Here is a 12,103-nt window from a genome sequence, read left to right as displayed (position 1 = left end):
GTGCGGACCCTACGGGTTCGAGAACAATGTAGACATGACCGAGACATGTCTCCGGTCAATAACCAATAGCGGAACCTGGATGCTCATATTGGCTCCCACATATTCTATGAAGATCTTTATCGGTCAGACCGCATAACAACATACGTTGTTCCCTTTGTCATCGGTATGTTACTTTCCCGAGATTCGATCGTCGGTATCTCAATACCTAGTTCATTCTCGTTACCGGCAAGTCTCTTTACTCATTCCGTAACACATCATCCCGCAACTAACTCATTAGTTGCAATGCTTGCAAGGCTTATAGTGATGTGCATTACCGAGTGGGCCCAGAGATACCTCTCCGACAATCGGAGTGACAAATCCTAATCTCGAAATACGCCAACCCAACAAGTACCTTCGGAGACACCTGTAGAGCACCTTTATAATCACCCAGTTACGTTGTGACGTTTGGTAGCACACAAAGTGTTCCTCCGGTAAACGGGAGTTGCATAATCTCATAGTCATAGGAACATGTATAAGTCATGAAGAAAGCAATAGCAACAAACTAAACGATCAAGTGCTATGCTAACGGAATGGGTCAAGTCAATCACATCATTCTCCTAATGATGTGATCCCGTTAATCAAATGACAACTCATGTCTATGGTTAGGAAACATAACCATCTTTGATCAACGAAGCTAGTCAAGTAGAGGCATACTAGTGACACTCTGTTTGTCTATGTATTCACACATGTATTATGTTTCCGGTTAATACAATTCTAGCATGAATAATAAACATTTATCATGATATAAGGAAATAAATAATAACTTTATTATTGCCTCTAGGGCATATTTCCTTCAGTCTCCCACTTGCACTAGAGTCAATAATCTAGTTCACATTGCCATGTGATTTAACATCAATAGTTCACATCACCATGTGATTAACACCCATAGTTCACATCGACATGTGACCACACCCAAAGGGTTTACTAGAGTCAATAATCTAGTTCACGTCGCTATGTGATTAACACCGAAAGAGTACTGAGGTGTGATCTTGTTTTGCTTCTGAGAGAAGTTTAGTCAACGGGTCTGCCACATTCAGATCCGTAAGTATTTTGCAAATTTCTATGTCAACAATGCTCTGCATGGAGCTATTCTAGCTAATTGCTCCCACTTTCAATATGTATCCAGATTGAGACTTAGAGTCATCTGGATCAGTGTCAAAACTTGCATCGACGTAACCCTTTACGACGAACCTTTTGTCACCTCCATAATCGAGAAACATATCCTTATTCCATTAAGGATAATTTTGACCAATGTCCAGTGATCTACTCCTAGATAGATATTGTACTCCCTTGCCAAACTCAGGGTAGGGTATACAATAGGTCTGGTACACAGCATGGCATACTTTATAGAACCTATGGCTAAGGCATAGGGAATGACTTTCATTCTCTGTCTATCTTCTGCCGTGGTCGGGTTTTGAGTCTTACTCAACTTCACACCTTGTAACACAGGCAAGAACTTCTTCTTTGACTGTTCCAGTTTTGAACTACTTCAAAATCTTGTCAAGGTATGTACTCATTGAAAAACTTATCAAGCATCTTGATATATCTCTATAGATCTTGATGCTCAATATGTAAGCAGCTTCACCGAGGTCTTTCTTTGGAAAACTCCTTTCAAATATTCCTTTATGCTTTGCAGAATAATTCTACATTATCTCCGATCAACAATATGTCTTTCACATATACTTATCAGAAATGTTGTAGTGCTCCCACTCACTTTCTTGTAAATACAGGCTTCACCGCAAGTCTGTATAAAACTATATGCTTTGATCAACTTATCAAAGCGTATATTCCAACTCCGAGATGCTTGCACTGGTCCATAGATGGATCGCCGGAGCTTGCATATTTTGTTAGTACCTTTAGGATTGACAAAACCTTTCGGTTGGATCATATACAACTCTTCTTTAATAAATCCATTAAGGAATGCAGTTTTTTTATCCATTTGCCAGATTTCATAAAATGCGGCAATTGCTAACATGATTCGGACATACTTAAGCATAAATACGAGTGAGAAACTCTCATCGTAGTCAACACCTTGAACTTGTCGAAAAACTTTTTGCGACAATTCTATCTTTGTAGATAGTAACACTACTATCAGCGTCCGTCTTCCTCTTGAAGATCCATTTAATCTCAATGGCTCACCGATCATTGGGCAAGTCAATCAAAGTCCATACTTTGTTCTCATACATGGATCTCATCTCAGATTTCATGGCCTCAAGCCATTTCGCGGAATCTGGGCTCATCATCGCTTCCTCATAGTTCGTAGGCTCGTCATGGTCAAGTAACATGACCTCCAGAATAGGATTACCGTACCACTCTGGTGCGGATCTCACTCTGGTTTACCTACGAGGTTCGGTAGTAACTTGATCTGAAGTTACATGATCATCATCATTAGCTTCCTCACTAATTGGTGTAGTAGTCACAGGAACAGATTTATGTGATGAACTACTTTCCAATAAGGGAGCAGGTACAATTACCTCATCAAGTTCTACTTTACTCCCACTCACTTCTTTCGAGATAACTCCTTCTCTAGAAAGGATCCATTCAAAGCAACGAATATCTTGCCTTCGGATTTGTGATAGAAGGTGTACCCAACATTTTCTTTTCGGTATCCTATGAAGACGCACTTCTCCGATTTGGGTTTGAGCTTATCAGGTTGAAACTTTTTCACATAAGCATTGCAACCTCAAACTTTAAGAAACGACAGCTTAGGTTTCTTGCCGAACCATAGTTCATACGGTGTCGTCTCAACGGATTTAGATGGTGCCCTATTTAACGTGAATGCAGCTGTCTCTAATGTATAACCCCAAAACGATAGTGGTAGATCGGTAAGAGACATCATAGATCACACCATATCTAATAAAGTATGGTTATGACATTCAGACACACCATTACACTATGGTGTTCCAGGTGGCGTGAGTAGTGAAACTATTTCACATTGTTTTTAACTGAAGGCCAAACTCGTAACTCAAATATTTTACTTCTGCGATCATATCGTAGAAACTTTTATTTTTGTTACGATGATTCTCCACTTCACTCTGAAATTCTTTGAACTTTCCAAATGTTTCAGACTTGTGTTTCATCAAGTAGATATACTCATATCTGCTCAAATCATCTGTGAAGATCATAATATAATGATACCTACCGCGAGCCTCAATATTCATCGGACCACATACATCAGTATGTATGATTTCCAACAAATCTGTTGCTCGCTCCATTGTTCCGGAGAACGGAGTCTTAGTCATCTTGCCCATGAGGCATGGTTCGCAAGCATCAACTGATTCATAATCAAGTGATTCCAAAAACCCATCAGCATGGATTTTCTTCATGCGATTTACACCAATATGACCTAAACGGCAGTGCCACAAATAAGTTGCACTATCATTATTAACTTTGCATCTTTTGGCTTCAATATTATGAATATGTGTATCACCACGATCGAGATCCAACAAACCATTTTCATTGGGTGTATGACCATAGAAGGTTTTATTCATGTAAACAGAAGAACAATTATTCTCTAACTTACATGAATAACCATATTGCAATAAACATGATCCAATCATATTTATGCTCAACGCAAACACCAAATAACACTTATTTAGGTTCAACACTAATCCCGAAAGTATAGGGAGTGTGCGATGATGATCATATCAATCTTGGAACCACTTCCAACACACATCGTCACTTCACCCTTAACTAGTCTCTGTTCATTCTGCAACTCCCGTTTCGAGTTACTACTCTTAGCAACTGAACTAGTATCAAATACTGAGGGGTTGCTATAAACACTAGTAAAGTACACATCAATAACATGTATATCAAATATACCTATGTTCACTTTGCCATCCTTCTTATCCGCCAATTACTTGGGGTAGTTCCGCTTCCAGTGACCAGTCCCTTTGCAGTAGAAGCACTCAGTTTTAGGCTTAGGTCCAGACTTGGGTTTTTCACTTGAGCAGCAACTTGCTTGCCGTTCTTCTTGAAGTTCCCCTTTCTTCCCTTTGTCCCTTTACTTGAAACTAGTGGTTTTGTTTACCATCGACACTTGATGCTTTTCTTGATTTCTACCTTCATTGATTTCAGCATCACGAAGAGCTTGGAATCGTTCCCGTTATCCCTTGCATATTATAGTTCATCACGAAGTTCTACTAACTTGGTGATGGTGACTAGAGAATTCTGTCAATCACTATTTTATCTGGAAGATTAACTCCCACTTGATTCAAGCGATTGTAGTACCCAGACAATCTGAGTACATGCTCACTGCTTGAGCTATTCTCCTCCATCTTTTAGCTATAGAACTTTGTTGGAGACTTCATATCTCTCAACTCGGGTATTTGCTTGAAATATTAACTTCAACTCCTGGAACATCTCATATGGTCCATGACATTCAAAACATCTTTGAAGTCCCGATTCTAAGCCGTTAAGCATGGTGCACTAAACTATCAAGTAATCATCATATTGAGCTAGCCAAACGTTCATAACGTCTGCCTCTACTCCTGCAATAGGTCTGTCACCTAGCGGTGCATCAAAGACATAATTCTTCTGTGCAGCAATGAGGATAATCCTCAGATTACGGATCCAATCCGCATCATTGCTACTAACATTTTTCAACATAATTTTTCTCTAGGAACACAATAAACTGGGAGCAACATCGCGAGCTATTGATCTACAACATAGATATGCTAATACTACCAGGACTAAGTTCATGATAAATTAAAGTTCAATTAATCATATTACTTAAGAACTCCCACTTAGACAGACATCCCTCTAATCTTCTAAGTGATCACGTGATCCATATCAACTAAACCATGTCCGATCATCACGTGAGATGGAGTAGTTTCAATGGTGAACATCACTCTGTTGATCATATCTGCTATATGATTCACGCTTGACCTTTCGGTCTCCGTGTTCCGAGGCCATATCTGTTATATGCTAGGCTCGTCAAGTTTAACCTGAGTATTCCGCGTGTGCAACTGTTTTGCACCCGTTGTATTTGAACGTAGAGCCTATCACACCCGATCATCACGTGGTGTCTCAGCACGAAGAACTTTCGCAATGGTGCATACTCAGGGAGAACACTTGTACCTTGATAATTAGTGAGAGATCATCTTATATAGCTACCGTCGAACTAAGCAAAATAAGATGTATAAAAGATAAACATCACATGCAATCAAAATATGTGACATGATATGGCCATCATCATCTTGTGCCTTTGATCTCCATCTCCAAAGTATCGTCATGATTTCCATCGTCACCGGCATGACACCATGATCTCCATCATCTTGATCTATATCAATGTGTCGTCACATGGTCGTCTCGCCAACTACTGCTCTTGCAACTATTGCTATCGCATAGCGATAAAGTAATTGGCGCTTGCATCTTATGCAATAAAGAGACAACAATAAGGCTTCTGCCAGTTGCCGATAACTTTAGCAAAACATGATCATCTTATACAACAACTTATATCTCATCACGTCTTGACCATATCACATCACAACATGCCCTGCAAAAACAAGTTAGACGTCCTCTACTTTGTTGTTGCAAGTTTTACGTGGCTGCTACGGGCTGAGCAAGAACCGTTCTTACCTACGCATCAAAACCACAATGACAGTTTGTCAAGTTAGTGATGTTTTAACCTTCTCAAGGACCAGGCGTAGCCACACTCGGTTCAACTAAAGTTGGAGAAACTGACACCCGCTAGTCACCTGTGTGCATAGCACGGCGGTAAAACCAGTCTCGCGTAAGCGTACGCGTAATGTCGGTCCGGGCCGCTTCATCCAACGATACCGCCGAACCAAAGTGTGACATGCTGGTAAGCAGTATGACTTATATCGCCCACAACTCACTTGTGTTCTACTCGTGCATATTACATCAACGCATAAAACCTAGGCTCGGATGCCACTGTTGGGGAATGTAGTAATTTCAGAAAAATTCCTACGCACACGCAAGATCATGGTGATGCATAGCAACGAGAGGGGAGAGTGATGTATACGTACCCTCGTAGACCGGAAGCGGAAGCGTTAGCACAACGCGGTTGATGTAGTCGTACGTCTTCACGGCCCGACCGATCAAGCACCAAAACTACGACACCTCCGAGTTCTAGCACACGTTCAGCTCAATGACGATCCCCGGACTCCGATCCAGCAGAATGTCGGGGAAGAGTTCCGTCAGCACGACGGCGTGGTGACGATCTTGATGTTCTACTGTCGCAGGGCTTCTTCTAAGCACCGCTACAATATTATCGAGGATTATGGTGGAAGGGGGCACCGCACATGGCTAAGAGATCAATGATCAATTGTTGTGTCTTTGGGGTGCCCCCCTGCACCCATATATAAAGGAGCAAGGGAGGAGGAGGCCGGCCCTAGGAGGGGGCGCGCCAAGTGTGGAGTCCTACTAGGACTCCCTAGTCCTAATAGGATTCCACCTCCCATATGGAATAGGAAAAGAGGAAGGGAAAAGGAAAAGGAAGGAAGGGGGCGCTGTCGGTGTCAAAACCGGTGGATCTCGGGTAGTGGGTCCCGAACTGTGCGTCTAGGCCGGATGGTAACAGGAGGCAGGGAACACGATGTTTTACCCAGGTTCGGGCCCTCTTGATGGAGGTAAAACCCTACGTCCTGCTTGATTAATATTGATGATATGGGTAGTACAAGAGTAGATCTACCACGAGATCAAGGAGGCTAAACCCTAGAAGCTAGCCTATGGTATGATTGTTGTATATGGAGTTGATCGCCTACGGACTACAACCCTCCGGTTTATATAGACACCGGATAGGGTTAGGGTTACACAGAGTCGGCTACAATGGTAGGAGATCTTGAATATCCGCATCGCCAAGCTTGCCTTCCACGCCAAGGAAAGTCCCATCCGGACACGGGACGAAGTCTTCAATCTTGTATCTTCATAGTCCAGGAGTCCGGCTGAAGGTATAGTCCGGCTACCCGAACACCCCCTAATCCAGGACTCCCTCAGTAGCCCCTGAACCAGGCTTCAATGACGATGAGTCCGGCGCGCAAATTGTCTTCGGCATTGCAAGGCGGGTTCCTCCTCCAAGTCCTTCATAGAAGATTGTAAGCACCAAGAGTAGTGTCCGGATCTGCAAAATAAGCTTCCACATATTGCCATAGAGAGAATAATATTAACACAAATCAAATCTGCTGACATATTCCGTAGTGCGTCATCACACTACAGCCAAGTCCTTCACTCGAATCGTTTTCACTTTTCCACCTCAGCGTGTTTTGCGAGGCGGTTTCCTTGGCACGTCTTGTCAAAGCAGAGATCGTGTGCCCCCCTTTTACGGGATTCTCATCAATACGGACGTGGGTAACCCAATCGTGCCCGTTAGCATGTTTTCTTGATTAAAGGCGAGTCCCAAACGGTTACGGGGAGGGCTCCTGGTATTCAACCTCTTGTAAAGAGACCAGGGCCTTACTCCTTTCCTCCAATCCCAAAACAAGTTCGCCCGTCGCCTCGAGTTCCAACACCCTAGGATCCAGATTCCGGGCGCCTCAGACCTTCGACAATGTCCGGTTCTGACCTTCAAGGCCGATGGATGCCCTCCTCCGTCACGGAGGGGGACGTGCTAAAGTTGAGAGAGGATAAGTTCTTGACCGCCGAAATTTCGCACAGGTTGCCTGCTCAAAGGCAGGCTATCCCCAGTCCCCAGCCTGGTGAGAGCGTAGTGTTCGTGTCTCACTTCCTTCGGGGGTTAGGCTTCCCGATGGACCCCTTTGTGAGGGGACTGCTGTTTTATTACGGGCTGGAATTCCACGACTTAGCTCCGGAGTCCATCCTCCATATCTCCTCGTTTATCATTGTATGTGAAGCGTTCCTCCGTGTTACCCCTCACTTCGGATTATGGCTCAAGACTTTCAAAGTGGAGCCGAAGATGATCAAGGGACGGCACGCAGAGTGTGGAGGCGCTGTTATAAGAAAAAATACTGATGCTCCATGGCCCGAGGGCTCTTTTCAAGAGGAGCTAGGCTTGTGGCAACGAGAGTGGTTTTATATCACCGCTTCCCGGAGCACCAAGTGGGTGGCGCTTCCTGCCTTTCGCTCGGGTCCCCCACCACGGCTAGCGTCATGGGTTAACAGAGGGTTAGATTGGGGTTTGCCCAAAGACGTGCCCCTGTTACAGGGCCGAATTAAGGATCTCTTGGAAGGAGGCCTCAGCTTGGTCAAGGTGACGCAGGTCATGCTGATTCGCCAAATATTGCCTGGCAAACGTCGCCCCCTTCGCCTGTGGGAGTTTAATCCAGAGGGACCGCGAGCTCTCCAGAACTTTATGGGCGCAACGCCCGCGGAGATGTATAGACTGTTCTTCGGATCACAAGAGATGTGTCCGGATTTAACCGAGGACGCAGGCCTAAGCTGCAATCGCCCGGATACTCAAGTAAGCAACCTTGTGCCCGGACCTTCTATCCGTATAATTGTCATAAACTTGCCCCTAAAAGAGCCATCCTTTTAAACAGGAGTGGATAGCGAAGGCGAAGTTGATCAGGTGTCTGGCTCCCCTTCCTGAAACCAGGCCGGATCCCGTGCTGGCCAGGATGCTGGAGATAATGCCTTTGGAGGGAGGGGACAAGGAAGCTATGGCCTCCTCGAAGGAGGCTTCTCTGAAGGGAGGAACCGACAATTCCTCTCCTAAGGGGAAGAAGAGAGCCGCCTCTGACGACCCGGAAACCATGGCCTCGAAACGGGGGAGAAAATCCTCGTCAAAGGGTTCGACGTCGGGGAGTTCCTCGGCCGGACTACGCCCTCAAGGGGATCAACCCTCCAGCGAGCCGTAAGTGGGGAAAAGATTTTCCTGTTGAGGGATGAGGGAAGTCCTTGATTTATATCTGAGAAGATTAACCAAACCTTTATCTTGTAGCTCGGACCTCAGCCCTTCTCAGCAGAGCTCGTCTTCGGGGGATCTCCTTCCGGAGATGATGGAGAACAGGACGCCTCCCCCTGCCATGCCGCCTAGCGAGGCGAGCGACCCTGAGGTGTCGTCGCGGAGGGTTTCTCCAAATCCGGCAGGGGCGGAAGGGGGCTGTGCGCCCCCCCCCCCCCGAGGTTCTCCGCATCGGGCCTTCGAAAGAGGTCATGGGACGAGCCCGGCACCGTCTGGTGCTCGGCCAGAGGAGCTAAAGATTCTGCTGGGGCGAGCTTCTATCTCAGAGGAGCACCGCGCATTGATGGGCACGGTGATTGTAAGGATTTCATTCGTAGAGAGCGGATTGTATGAGGCCGTCAAAAGTTTACTGACGGGTTTCGAGGTACATTAGATAATGTATACTTTTGTCAGTTGTGCATGAATAAGATGCGCCCTGTGTAGATAGTAGCCCCTGAGACTCTGCGCGTCGTCAAGAAATGACGGCACGCGGAGGATCATAATCCCAGGTCTAAGATGTCGCCTTTGAATGTAGGCGGCAGGGTGTCCGGAATCGAGCCGAACTGATGATTTTGCCGAACTAAAGCGGCAACTGGAAGTGGCAGATGCCGACATCACGCTTGTCGATAAGCGGCTTGATGAGGCTCAGGGTATGTAATTCCTCGGGCGGCATCAGGTAAGAACAGTTTTATGCCTGTGTCTTATGATGTGTGTGCTTGACGCAGATGGTGCGGCCGCCGTGGAGAGTCTTAGGGCAGAACTTGCCCGAGCTAAAGAACAAGCCAGCGAAAGTGATGCGGCCACCAGGAAAGCCCTTGAAGAGCTAAGATCCAAACAGGCTGCTCATTGCCGAAGCAAAGAAGAGATGGCCGAGATGGCCGAAAAGTTAAAAAGCGCTACAGACCGTTGCAGACTTCTTGAAAAAGAAGACCAGGCGAAACAGACGGACTTAGAGAAGGTCGTTGCCAATGCCAAGGACGCGCGCTCTGCGATGAGAGCTGCGAAGGAGGAGCTGCGTCAGGCCAAACAGATTGCGGCTGGAAAGCCCTTTATGCTGCGAAGGAAATTTTGTGATCCGAAGTTTGCTCCGTTGGACCGGATGTGGAGTGTGGAGGATACCTATCTGGACTTGGCAGCGAGTGCTGCTGATGCGACCGAACACTTTCGAGATCAGAAAGATCGCGAAGTGGAAAAGCTTTTCTGGTCGCAGTTTCACAATCCAGAGCATCCACTGGCAGTGGATGATCGTTTGGCTCAATGGGACGAACTGAATAGGTTGTCTAGACTCTCCATGAAGTATGTCATGGGTCACCTGTGGCCGGGGAGATCGGAGCCGAAGAGTTATTTCAGCTTGGTGCAGCAATTTCTTGACGCGGTGCCGCATATAAATGCAATGAAGAGGTCAGCATGCATAGAGGGCGCTAGGATGACTCTTGCCCGTGTTAAGACATACCGAGCAGAGATGGAGACCACCGTTGTTGCGTCCCGAGATTCGGACAAAAGCCGAGTACCCTCCGAGCACTATTTTCAGGAAGTTCTTGAAGGCGCTCGTGTAATATAGACGCAGTGCCCGAAAGATGCTATGTTATGATAGCATATGTAATTATAAAGTAATATTTTGATAAACTGTAGTGGCCTTTTTATACTTGTGCCTCCAAGTATTAGGAACACCTCCTGTGCGGCCGTTTTAAGATATATACAGAATCTGAAAGATGGCAGTCATTGGCTTCAGCCCCCACGCACATAGTGCGGGGGTGCTCGCAGAAGACGCATTTTCACACTTAACCCAACGTCTTGGTCCTACAAAGGAGGTGATAGCGCAGCGGGCCAGGCAACCGGACTATAATGCTTTAACACTTTCACTTAGCCATAGGAGTTTGACAGTGAGACTATTTAGGTAGTCCCTTGGTGGCAACTGCGCTCGTCCGAGTTCGGGGCGCGTATGTGCCTGACCGGGAAGCGGCCCTTCGTTAAAGCGGAGGAATCCGATAGATTTCGATAGGTCATCGAGTGGCTGACCAGTCTCACGCTACATCATGACAATCAGTTTTCGGCTTTCTCTACTAAGGTGCTCGCCCGGCCGAACCGGGGCACAATCGCAGTAGTTCTCCTGGTGCTACCTTAGCCGATAGAGCGGAACGTAAGGTAGCCGAACTCAGGAGCCGGGCAACCCAACATTTAACCAAAGACATGATTCGGAGCTGATGCATATAATGCCAAAACTCGCGACGCCGAACACTCCCTAAGGTGTTCGGTCTTTATGAGTGCGGGCGAAACAACACTCTTTATTAAAAAAGCCCCTAGTGTCCAGGAACGTGCAAAAATTCTGACGTGGCCACATGCCAAGATGCCAGCCTCCTCCTTGGTTATATCAGAAAGAAAAAACCAGGGGATGTGTAGCAACAAGAGACAGTAAAAAAGGTTTACGCAGGGTCTTAATCTGAAAAGAATCCTTTAGGATGGATCCCTACTGCACGTCTGCGCCTGTGTCTCCGTTGTGCTGTATCCTGGACGGGCGCCGCACGACGTTCATCTGTAAAAGAGAGGAACTGAGTTGAAAACAGGTCATGCCGAAAAAGTTTAAAATAAGCAAAGTATAAAGTAAGATATATAAGATTGAGCTTTATTGTCTCTTATTGTATACGCGTGGAGCCCCTAGTGCGGGGGTATATGGCTTCTAGGCCTGCATCAATGATGATTTTGCACCGAACTCGTCTATCCGCGTTTGTGGTCTTGAATGACCTATTTCGAAGTTTTTTTGGCCGGTGAGGCCATTTTGCTGCGGGGCTGTCAAAGCGGCCGCACAGTCCTCCGCTTGGGGAGGTGCACTTTAGTGCTTTCCCTTCAAAGAGATGATGCCTCGTGGACCGGGCATCTTAAGCATAAGAGATGCATAATGCGGTATTGCGTTAAAGCGAGCGAAAGCTTCGCGTCCCAGTAGTGCTTGATAGCGACTTGAGAATGGGACGATATGGAAGGTTAGCTTTTCGCGGCGGAGATTATCGGCAGGGCCGAATATGACTTCGAGCCGGAGAAAACCCATACAATGGGTGTCCGGACCAGGTATTACCCCTTGAAAGGAGGTTTTGCTGCGACGGATTCTTGCTGGGTTTATCCCCATGTGCTGGATTGTATCCTGATATATCAGGTTTAGTCCACTGCCGCCGTCCATAAGGACATTTGAAAACCGGAGTCCGCCAA

This window comes from Triticum urartu, chromosome 2, assembly GCF_003073215.2.
Source record: "Triticum urartu cultivar G1812 chromosome 2, Tu2.1, whole genome shotgun sequence".
Classification (NCBI taxonomy): Eukaryota; Viridiplantae; Streptophyta; class Magnoliopsida; order Poales; family Poaceae; genus Triticum; species Triticum urartu.
Note: the sequence above shows the minus strand (reverse complement) of the source record.